This window comes from Triticum aestivum, chromosome 3B (assembly GCF_018294505.1).
Source record: "Triticum aestivum cultivar Chinese Spring chromosome 3B, IWGSC CS RefSeq v2.1, whole genome shotgun sequence".
Lineage (NCBI taxonomy): Eukaryota > Viridiplantae > Streptophyta > Magnoliopsida > Poales > Poaceae > Triticum > Triticum aestivum.
The window spans coordinates 666,450,025-666,462,314 of record NC_057801.1 but is presented as its reverse complement, the minus strand read 5'-3'; the positions used below and the strand labels follow the sequence as shown (position 1 = coordinate 666,462,314).

The 12,290-nt window shown below is 50.9% G+C and overlaps 2 pseudogenes; both read right to left on the bottom strand.

Annotated features, from left to right (window-relative positions):
- The window catches only part of LOC123071575 (protein NRT1/ PTR FAMILY 5.10-like), a 26,342-nt pseudogene extending 24,076 nt beyond the window's left edge, over positions 1-2,266 (bottom strand).
- Positions 2,267-2,491: 225 nt separating this feature from the next.
- Positions 2,492-10,116, bottom strand: LOC123071577 (uncharacterized; annotated as a pseudogene).
- Between the last annotated feature and the right edge of the window lie 2,174 nt (positions 10,117-12,290).

Genomic DNA, 12,290 nt, shown 5'->3' with positions numbered 1-12,290 from the left:
CCCCCCCCCATCCAGGACTCCCTCAGCCACCCAATTGCTTATGTGAGTAAAGCTCTTGGACCCAGAAACCAGACACTTTCAGTTTATGAAAAGGAATATTTGGCTATCCTCCTAGCAGTGGAACACTGGCGTCAGTATTTGCAGTTGTCTGAGTTCACCATCAGAACTGATCAGCGAAGCTTAGCCTGCCTGTCAGAGCAACGTTTGCACACTAGATGTCAGCAAAAAGCTCTCACCAAATTGCTTGGGCTACAGTACTCCATTGAATACAAAAAAGGGGTTGAAAATAGTGCGGCTGACTCGCTTTCCAGACGACCTGCAACTGCTGGGGATGTTCTGCCAGAACTGCAACTGATTTCCTCTACTCAGCCCGCTTGGTTAGTAGATGTGCTGAAGAGTTATGAGCAAGATCCAGTTGCTGTGGAACTTCTACAACAACTGTCCACGCCTCCTAACTCTCACAGCAAATTTTCTCTCAAAGCTGGAGTTATCAGACAGGGCAAATGTGTTTGGCTAGGTAGTGACTCAACACTGCACAACAAGATTTGTGTTGCTTTTCATAACAGTCCATTGGGAGGACACTCTGGATTTCCAGTCACTTATAAACGAATCAGACAGCTGTTCAGATGGAAGGGGATGCGAAGTTTCATAAAAGCTCATGTTCAAAGCTGCATAGTATGCCAGCAGGCCAAACTCAAGAGAGTTCCTTCGCCTGGTTTACTGCAACCACTGCCAATTCCTTCCCTGCCTTGGGAGATGGTAACCATGGACTTTGTTGAAGGATTACCTACATCTGGCCGTTACAACTGTTTGTTGGTGATCATTGACAAGCTTTCCAAGTACAGCCACTTTGTTCCATTGCATCACCCGTTCTCTGCTGAAACTATAGCTGAAGCCTTTCTGAATTCAGTCTACAAGTTGCATGGAATGCCTCGCTCTATCGTTTCAGACCGTGATTGCATTTTCACTAGCAAGTTTTGGAGTGGGCTCTTTCAGAAATCTGGGGTTCAGCTTCGCATGAGGTCGGCTCGCCATCCTCAATCTGATGGGCAGACGGAGCGCGTCAACCAGCAAGTAGAATGCTTCCTGAGATGCTTTGTCAGTGGACATCCGTCGCACTGGGCTAAATGGATTCCGGTTTGTGAATTCTGGTATAACACAAACTGGCATTCAGCTACTGGAAAAACTCCATTTGAGATTATCTATGGGCATGAACCGCGCCATTTTGGGCTATCGGCTGAAGGCACGATCCAGTCTGACGGTTTGCAATAGTGGCTCAAAGATCGTATGGTGGTCATGGATTCAGTCAAACAACATTTGCTCCGTGCCCAGCAGCGGATGAAACAGCAAGCTGATAAGCACCGTTCTGAACGCTCGTTTGAGGTTGGAGAACAAGTTTTCCTTAAGCTTCAACCCTACCTTCAGTCGTCTGTGGCTTCGCGAGCAAATCACAAGCTGGCATTCAAGTTTTATGGACCTTTTGAAATCGTGGAACGTATCGGCGAAGTGGCTTATCGTCTACGTCTTCCTGATACAAGCAAAGTGCATCCTGTCTTTCATGTGTCGCTGCTCAAGAAGGTGATCAAACCACAAGACCAGGTGCTCTCACATCTTCCTTCTCCAGATGATCAGTTTCAGGTGCCGGAGCAAGTACTGCAGCAGCGGGTGATTCGTCGTGGCTCTGACTCCATCGTCCAAGTTCTGGTCAAGTGGAGTTCGTCTCCGCTGGATATGGCTACGTGGGAAGATAAAGTCACTCTACAGCAGCGCTTCCCTCGAGCGTCGGCTTGGGGACAAGCCGGTTTTAACAGGGGAGGGATTGTCAGCGTCCAAGAGAAGGTTCAAACAGAGGACCGGCCCAAGAGGCAGCCTCGCTTGCCCGCGCGGCTGGCTGGGCCTGAGTGGGCCTGAGCACGACAATACTTATACTTGTATCCAGGATGATTCGAGTTGGCGATGGCATAACGGCTAGCGGTAGCGTGTGGTGTGTGTGTGCTCATGCGTGAGCCAAACCTTATCCCCCTGTAATCCTTCCTCTGCAATTCGAATTCCATGGTGATGGCCTAAACACAAACCCTAGACCTCACACAGACATGATAGCTCAGACTTCACACATCAGAAGAGGCAGGTCAACGCGGTGAATGATCGGCGAGATTACCGACGATGAAGAGGGCGGCGCGCCAGCCGCCGCGGCCGTCGCGTGGGTCCGAACTTGGGAGCGGCCGGCCTGACTCCATCTCTTCGCGCCTTGGCCTCCGGCCGGAGGTGGTGCCGGTGCGTGATCTATTCAGTTTGTGCCGTCTACCGGGCGTACCTAGCCAGAGATTGCAGCTGATCTTGGTAGTAGTAGCATGTGGCCCACGTGATTGAGAAGGGGCCTGTCAAGATCGAGTTAATATCTTATTTGTATTATTGTGAGTGTAGATCAAGACATGTTCCCAGATCGATTTGGAAATGAAGTACGAGATGTGGATCGATACGATTGTTTCTCCAATTTTCACCCAGTCTACATTACAAGCTCGCATTTTTTTGTGTACACGTATCGCTTGGAAAAATAGAGAAAAACCAGCACCTCCAGAGCAGCGACCCCGGCCAGAGCCCAGTAGAAGTAGTCGAGGTGCGCACGGTTGAGGTTGTCCGAGAACCAGCTCTCCCCCGTGCGCCTCGTCGCCCAGTCGATCGCCGAGACGAGCATACCGCTACCGTAGTTCCCCACGCCCATGATGCTCATGCAGAGCGCGAGCCCGACGCTTCGGAGGGCGTCGGGCACCTGGTCGTAGAAGAACTCCTCCAGGCCCACCATTGTGAACACATTAGCGAGGCCGAGCAACACGTACTGTGGCACCATCCACCACAGGCTCATCGGCACCGTCACCCCCGGACTGTCGACCAGGCCGGCGTCCCTCGCCGCGCGGAGGCGCGCGGCTTCCACGAGCGCCGCGACGGCCATGGCGACGGACGCGATGGCCATGCCGGCGCCGATGCGCTGGAGCATGGTGATCCCGGAGGGGTGCTTGGTGACGCGCCGAGCGAGGGGCACGAAGGCGCGGTCATAGACAGGGACGGAGGCGATGATGGTGAGGCCGACGAAGCTCTGCAGCGCCGCCGGGGGCACGACTAGGCCTGTGGTCGCGCCGATGCGCCGGTCCATGGTGCTGCCCTGCTTGGTGAACAGAGTGGACACCTGCACGATCACCATTGCGTACACGACGCTGGTCATCCATATCGGAAGCAGCTTCACCATGACCCCCTTGCCTTCCTGCTCTTTTGGCGTCAGTAAACTGCACTGGCATAAGCGTAGGTTAATTACAGTAATGACATGTGCAGCATGGCAGCATATACTAAATGCAGATCGAACTTACCATTCATCGTCCATGGCGGCGTCTCTGCGACGAAAGACAATGTCTGTCCATGCACGCACCGTGGCTGCAAGCGTTTTCGTGAGCCGCGCGAGAGCATGGCGGCCGCGTGGCTGCTCGGCGACACGGTACATGCTCGTGCCGAGCAAAAACAAGGACATGGACACAAGCATCATTGCCCAGCACGCGCCGAACCCGGCAGCCCAGCCGACGTTGTCCTGCACGTAGCTTAGCGCGACGACGGCGACGATGAAGCCCCAGGACATGGAGAAGTGGAGCCAGTTGAAGAAAGAGCTCCGGGACGCGATGCTGTCGGGGGAGCTCCGGGGGAACTGGTCCGCGCCGAGGGCCTGCGCGTTGGGCTTGTGGAAGCCCTGCGCCAGCGCCACCACGTAGATCGTGGCGTAGAAGAACGCCGCGCGGGAAGGGGACGCCGCCGGCGATACTGCTGGTTGAGGTTGACGTGGTGGTAGTGGTACCATGGATGACACCGTCAGCATCCCAAAGCTCTGTTCATAACGTAGTTTTTACTATTTTGAGCTGCTGGCATGTACAATTATTCACTGAACTGTATTGAATTACTAGGTTCAGATGGTATCGATTTCTCATAGCAGGAGGGTGACATAGGCTGCCGGCTGAAGTGAGACGATGCTAATTTTGCCATGGAACAGTTTTGGAATAGTGTATGGTTTTGTCACTTCCGAACTACACTAAAATGTTTAGAAGAGAAGGATGCTTTTTTTTTTTGGAAATGGGGAAGAGAAGGATACGGATCACATAAAGATGCCACCGTGATCATATGTTCCTACCACGACAGGTCAGGTACTAAACAGGTCCAATTGGACGACACAAATGATTAACATCTTGATGTCACAAGCACAAAAGGAAAACGATCGTAAACCTACCGTTCCAACCTAGTATAATATTTGAAAAATGAAACAGACGGCAAATGGACGTCGTGGAGGCAACTAAAAAACAGACAAAACGTCAAAAACTGAGAGCGGGTTCACCAACCAACCACGAGGTAGAGCACGCCGGCGGCCACGATGGCCCGGTACCGGCCGATCCACGAGTCGGCGGCGAGCGCGCCAAGGAGCGGCAGCATCGACGCCGTCCCGGCCCAGGCGTTCACGCCGGCCGCGGCCGCCGCGGTGGACAGACCCAGCGGGCCGGTGAGGTACATGATCAGGTTGCCCTGCACGCCGTAGAAGCCGACGCGCTCCACGAACTCCACCGCTGCAGGGCCATGGCGGGCGCGGGGGAACAGCTAGCCGTGGTCAGTGCTGGAACCGCGCGTCGGCGCGGGAGTTTGCGTGTTTGAGAGCCGGATGCAGATGAAGACGTACCTATGAGGAAGAGCGCGGCTGGCCATCCGCCGCGGCCGCCGGGCTTGCTGGTGGTTGACGGCTCACCCGGGGGCAGGAGCGCGCCGGAGTCCATTCCTTCCCCGTCTAGAAGGGAGTTCTGCGAAGTGCTACGTTTGGCGGGCCTAGGGAATGTGTAAGTGTAAACACACTCCTGCCGGCCTATGGAAACGTTAACAGAGTTGCTCCTCCTGCTTGCATCATGTATTAGCCTTCAGTAGAAGTACTACCAGTTAACCTTTTACTTTCCTTAAAAATTTATCCTTTAATTTTAATTTCGCAAATGGATCAGGTTTTTTTAAGAATACGCTAATGACATATCATATTTTTATTTAATAGAAGGGAGCAAAGTATGACTACAAAAAGACTGAGCATGATGCGGACAAAGGCTCGATGTTGGCGTACAAACGGATATGGAGTATGTGAGCTCGAGCTCACATGCTCTCGGATGAACTGTAAAATTGATGACGGCAAAAATAACAAATTCGATGCTCTCGGATGTTGATTTTGTTTTTTTCCTGACACATCCACAAGTGTGATTCCATCATGAAAATTTACACGCATGTAGAGAAATTATCAATGTTTCATGACAAAAAGATTTAGAATTTTATGAATATTTTTACTATTTTCTCAGAATTTACCGTTTATTCGGGAGCATATGAGCTCGAGCTCACAATAACACTTTCGGCATAGAAACCTATGAGACAAGAACCTACTCTCTCCTAAAACGATTTTTTTAGAGTACGCAATCGCGTACCTTAGCTTTATATAAGGCAGAAATGTGCACAAGAATGTGATACAAAGAGCCCAGGCGCCACACACTAGGCCACCCTCCGGCCCGAAGACTCCACTCCTAGCACTAAACTCGACTACTCACAAAATACATTGACTCCGGTACCTCCCGCCCTAACCCAAGTTTGTAGCTCATCGAACACTTGAGAGGTGAAAGTTGCTACGGTAGACACTTCTCTCCTAGGGCCGAAGACCATTCCGTTGCGATGCTTCCAAAGGTGCCAACAAACAATCATGATAAGTGAGTCGAACCCCTTTCTGTTCTCCTTCAGCATCTTCTTGCGGGTCTCCATCCACCAAGATATAATGGAGTCGTTGGTTGTAGGCACGAGCATGATGTTGATGCTGGCTCTCAAGAAGCAGCAGTGCCAGACTTGCCGAGCGAAGACACAGCGGAGCAAGATGTGGTCCACCGAGTCTTCCTCCTGATCACAAAATGTAGCAAGGTGAGATTTGGTCTTGCAGTCCGTGACGCAGGCGCCGATCTGCAATCCATAGTCTGTAATGAGTGGCCAGCCACATGAATAGGCGCCCAACATTTTCAAATTGCCATAGCTGGTGCAAAACGGATGCTTCCCTGCCACATCATCTCATAGGCTGATTTAAGCCTCCTGCTCCTACACCAACAAATGAGCCCACGATGCCTCGCTAGCTCTTGCTTGGGTGCCCCTATATGTTGATGGCCAGTTCTGGGTGCGGCCCTTTAAAATACTTGCTTGTACGTATTTCTATTTTTAAATATTTATTTCACTACTTTTATGCATATATAAGAATGTAGTTATTCAAAAGTGTTCCACATGTGAAAAGGGTGTTCATGTGAAAATGGATGCACAATATTATGAAATTAAATGTTTAAGTATTTTTTCTTAAATGTTCATACGTATTTTGGGTGGCGTACTAGCGAGACGATAACGACCTCATATTGCATTGTTGAATGATGTATATGTCGTAAGGCACACGCAATGTGCTTTCGTGTGTGAAACGATTCATCCAAGTTCAGTTAAGGAAAGATCCCTTCCGACTTTTTTTAATAAGATTCGGAGTTCTCTAGGATGCGTAATATTGTCAGACTAAATAAAGGACGAACAATTCATTCATGTTGGCCTAGGAAGAAACCTCTTCCGAGTTATTTAAATGAGATTCAGAGTTCTCTTGGGTGCGTAATAATATTATCAGGCTAAAAAAAAGTTGAATGATTCATTCAGGTTCAGTTAAGAAAAGATCCCTTTCGAGTTTTAAAATATTAATCATGTATAAAAAATATTTCGGGTGTAGGAAAATGTAGAATATATATAAAAAATAGACATCAAAACATATATTTTAAAATATTAATCATGTATTAAAAATGGTAAAGGTGTATAAAAACGTTTGAAAAATGTAAACATCAAGACATTGTTTTATTTTTTTTAAGTCTTGTTTCTTATTGGCACAGCGGCCCGGCGCAAGCGGAAGTTCAATGACGTTTGACTTCAGACAAAATTTGTACTGTTTGACTTCACACAAAAATTGTACTATCTGACTTCACAAAATTTTATTCTGTTTGACTTACAAAATTTATACACCTTTCTTATGCCCATATCCATATGGGAAGTTCAATGACGTTTTAAAAAAAAGTCGAATGATTCATTCAGGTTCGAAAAGATTCCTTGAGAGTTATTTTACGAGATTCAGTGTTCTCTTGAATGCACTATATTGTCAGGTTAAAAAGTTGGATGCTTCATTCGGGTTCAGTTAAGAAAAGACCCCTTCCAAGTTTTTTTTAATGAGATTCAGAGTTCTTTGGGATGCATAATATTGTCAGACTAAATAAAGGATGATTGGTTCATTCTGTTCGGTTAAAAAAAGACACCTTCAGAGTTTTTTTTACGAGATTCAGAGTTCTCTGGGATGCACTCTATTATCAGGCTTAATGATATCAAATGATCCATCCAGGTTCAGTTAGGAAAAGATCTTTTCCGAGTTTTTTTATTTTTATGATATTCATAGTTCTTTGGGATGCATAATATTTATTGTCAGACTAAATAAAGGACGAATGCTTCATTCATGTTCGCTTAAGAAAAGATCTCTTCCAAGTTATTTTATGTGATTCAGAGTTCTCTTGGATGCATAATATTGTCAGACAAAGAAACGTCGAGTGGTTCATCCAGGTTCAGTTAAGAAAAGATCCCTTATGAGTTTTTTTTTATGAGATTCAGAGTTCTCTGGGACGCATAATATTGTTAGGGCTAAAGAAAAGTCGAATGATTCATTCAGGTTCAATTAAGAAAAGATCCCTTTCGAGTTTTCTCTAGTGAAATTCAGAGTTCCCTTGGATAGTTGGATGCACAAATATTGGCAGGCTAGAGAAAATTTCAACCCCAAAATTTATGACAATCTACCTCGCACTCTATAACAATCTGAAAATTTTGCACTTTTTTTCGACTCTCTGAAAATTTCGCACTTAGTAATTACTTACACCTCTGGCGTAGTAGTACTAACCAGAATTAACAAGTTACACCAATGTAGCATCAGCATCAGCTCCCCTGTAATCGCCATTGCCCTCGCCCTCGCCGCTCTTCTTCTTGTAGACGTAAGCTCGCGAGAAGAAGAAGAAGGCGAGCAGCTCGACGACGCAGAGCCCGGCGAGCAGCCAGTAGAAGTAGTCGAGGTGCGCGCGGTTGAGGTTGTTGGAGAACCAGCTGGCGCCGCGCCTCGCCGTGGCCCTGTCGATTGCGGAGATGAGGAAGCTGCTGAGGAGGTGGCCCACCCCGAAGATGCTGAGGAAGAGCGCGAGGCCGAGGCTGCGCACGGCGTCGGGGACCTGGTCGTAGAAGAACTCCTGGAGGCCGATCATGGCGAACACGTCGGAGACGCCGATGAGGACGTACTGCGGCACCATCCACCAGAGCGTCATGGGCAGGTGAGTTGCCTTGGGGGCGTCCAGCAGGCCGGCGTCCCTGGCGACGGCGAGGCGCTTCATCTCCACGAGCGCCGAGAGCACGACGGCGACGAGGGAGAGGGAGAGGCCGGCGCCGACCCTCTGCAGCATGGTGATGCCCGTGGGCCGCCCCGTGTAGCGGCGCGCGAGCGGCACGAAGAGGCGGTCGTACGCCGGGATGAAGGCCACGATGCTGACGCTGATGAAGGTCTGCAGCGCCGCCGGCGGCACCTTGAAGTTGGGGCCGATCCGGCGGTCCAGCGTGGCCGCCTGCTTGGTGAAGAAGGTGGAGGTCTGGGAGAAGATGATGGCGTAGATTATGCAGGACGCCCAGATGGGCAGCAGGCGGAAGACGCTCCTCACCTCCTCCACGAGGTCGTCATCGGAGTTCTTATTGCCCTCGACCTTGCCGCTCGCCGGGCTGCACCAACGGTCACTCACGTTCACGTCAGAGTGATGCACAATATATACGTACATGAGCAATAACCATGAACGCTATGGTACATACTTGGTGCGGTGCTTTGATCTCCAGCTCTTGATGAGCACCAGGAGCGCCTTGCCGACGCGGGCCACGGGGCTGGGCTCCTTGCTGGTGTAGTAGCGGTAGGACGGAGTGCCAATGAGGAAGACGGCGAGGGAGACGAGGATGACGAGGCAGGGGATGCCGAAGCCGAGGCCCCAGCCGACGTTGTCCTGGACGTAGCTGGAGACCATGGTGGTGACGGCGGTGCCGGCGCACATGCCGAAATACCACCAGTTGAAGAAGGAGCTCCGCGCCACGTTCTCCTTGGGGTCCTTCTCGTCGAACTGGTCCGCCGCGAACGCCTGCGCGCACGGCTTGTGCGCGCCCTCGCCCAGCGCCACCAGGTAGAGCGCGACGTAGAAGACGGCCACGTGCCCGCCGGAGCGGAAGATGTGGAACGCCGACGACAGCGACAGCGTGCCCATGCTCTGGATTTGAATCGAACGCAAGAGTCAGGCAGAGTTGGAGATCAATCCCATCTAAACTAGTGCTTGTCATGGACTCTTGTGGTTGGATTGGAGTCGGGAGTTGGGACTGACTTACCACGACGAAGAGGATGGAAGCGAGGACGATGGCCCGGTAGCGGCCGAGCCAGGCGTCGGCGACGCAGGCCACCGGCAGCGGCAGCATCTGAGAGACGCCCTTCCACGCGTCGATGGACGCGGCCGCGCGCGCCATGGGCTGGCCCAGCGGCCCCGTGAGGTACGTGATGAGGTTCGCCGCCACGCCCTTGTACGCGAACCGCTCGGCGATCTCCATTGCTGCATGCGAACAAAACAGTGGCAAGAAACAAACAGACCTACCGGTCAGAACCCGGGCACCGAACAGGCTCGGCGGTCACGTGCAAGTACAGGAGATCGGCGCGCGCGCGCACGTACCCATGACGAACACAGAGGACTTCCAGCCGCCGGTGGCGGCGCGGGAGGCCGGCCGGCCGCGGTAGTCGACGGCGCCAGCGACGGCGTCCCCCATGGCGGCGGTTGCTTCCGAGTGTGCGTAGACGAGCAGGCTCCGGTGAGGCATGGTGTATGTATGTCAGCCCGCCGCTTTATGTAGGCTGATCGATCGGGACGTGGTGCCAGTGCCAGGCGTCGCGTGCAAGGCGAGACGTGTAGTACATCTGATCGCGGACAGTGCCCAAATCGATGAACAGCATTTATGATCCGATTTTTGCCGAAAGGCGCCCCTCCTTTCTCCGGATATTTTTGTTATTATTTGGTCCAAATTTAGGGCAGACGCCGTAGGTTCCTGTGTATCCCAGCTCCCAAATTACCATCCATTCCTTTCAAATTTCATCCCCGTTCTTCAAATTTCACGAGATTTTACGTCCTGCCTTCTAGTAGTGATAGTACGAATTTATGTCCTGCCTTGTTTGACGCGAGGCGTGGCGCGCCCGTGCGCGCCCGCCAGCGCCATGCGAAGGCCACGAGCGCGGAGATTCCCGGCACGCGCGAGCTGGGTGCGCGGGGGTCCTGCTGGATCGGATGGTCGGCTGAGATTTACCCAGCTCGAAAGGGGTGGGCACGTACGCAAGTGCACCGTACGCACCTTCCGTTTCCCCGATTCCAAACCGATGGTAACTAGCAGCTGCCATAGGAGGCGCTTGCTTGCTTCTGACTTGTGACAACTTTTAAGGAAAAGCAACGGACACAAACTGTTGGCAATCGGATCACGGTGTGGCCTCCGCCGGGAATGTTATACTCCACCACGATTCGTGTGTGGCTAGCTAGAAAATGACCTCGGCCTGCTCGAGGTCCCCGGCCTGAAATTTTAGTGAGAAATACGGGACAGAGGGCACATGATCGATGTGCACATTCCCGGTTCCTAGTTCCCACACACTTGCTCCATATGAGAATATCGGAGACTTTGCGCGCCCACCGAGTCGTGGTGATCAACATCAGCTGATCTTCCTTCCTGGGTCTTGAATGGTCGTTCAGCACAGCACGCCTGAAAGTAGGAGGAATCTAGCTTTTGGTTTAGCATCCAATGGTTACGCAACTGGCTAGTAGCTCAATACAAGCCGATCGATGTCACTCACCCTCTGCCGCAGCTGCTGGTCAGCAATGCCGGCCTGCCTAGCTAGCTAGAACCCTACACCCCTGCCTTCATCGGCGTTTTTTCTTTTCTTTTTTTAAAAAAAAAACTTTCAATCTATTCATCTTCAACCATGGTAGTACAACGTACATTAGAAATAATAAAAATTACATCCAGAACCGTAGATCATCTAGCGACAACTACAAGCACTGAAGCGAGCCGAAGACGCGCCGCTGTCATTGCCCCTCCCTCGACAGAGCCGGGCAAACATTGTTGTAGTAGACAGTCAGGAAGTCGTTGTGCTAAGGCCCCATGGAACCAACGCACCAGAACAGCAACCGCCGCAGATGAAGAGTGTAGATCAAAAGGATCCAACCTGAAGACACACGAACGAAGACGAACGATGAACAGATCCGAGCAAATCCACCAAAGACAGATCCGCCGGAGACACACCTCTACACGCCCACCGATGATGCTACACACATCATCGGAATGGGGACTAGACGGGGAGACCTTTATTCCATCTTCAGGGAGCCGCCGCCGTCTCGTCTTCCTGAGCAGGACACAACCCTAACAAAACTCGAAAAAAGATATAAAAGCGGAGCCCTCCCACCGGCAAGGGCCGAGATCCACTCCGCCTCTATGGCTCTAAGGCCACCGGAGACGGGACGGACCGGCGCCGGCGCCGGTGGGAGGCAAAGAACCCTAGTTTTTCTTTCTTGTATTGGAGATTCAATGGCGTGCGAGAAAGCAAGAGATATTTATGCATGCATATCTTAGATCATGTCGCCGATTATATATGTATCTTCTGTGCTTATCACGTGCTAAGAGCTGCAGAAGTTTGTTCTTTTTCGAATGTTAGTGGAGAAGTTTGCTCTATATCCACCCGTTCGGGAACGCCGGCACTGCACGCTTTTGATCAGGATCAGTCCTCCACAGAGGACAGATACACTGCACATTTTGGCGCGCATGCGTGCGTGCTTTTGCACATCGCCTCTGCTTTTATATTCGTATATGTTCGGTTCTTAATCTTGAATCGCAACTGCCTCATCAAACATGATTAGGCTAAAAGTGTCAAGTGCTCTCAAAGCTACAACTACAATATAAGGCACACATATGTAATATTCTTTCATGGAATCATAGTCATTAGATGTTTGGATTTGTGTAATAGATGTAGTACAACTTTGCTTTTTCAAGCACGAACGTACCACTCCCTATTATATAGATTTGTGTATCCTTGTCTCAACTACACATAGGACCGTAGGGGCAGTGGCGGAGCTTAGTGGAGAGCAACCTGGGCC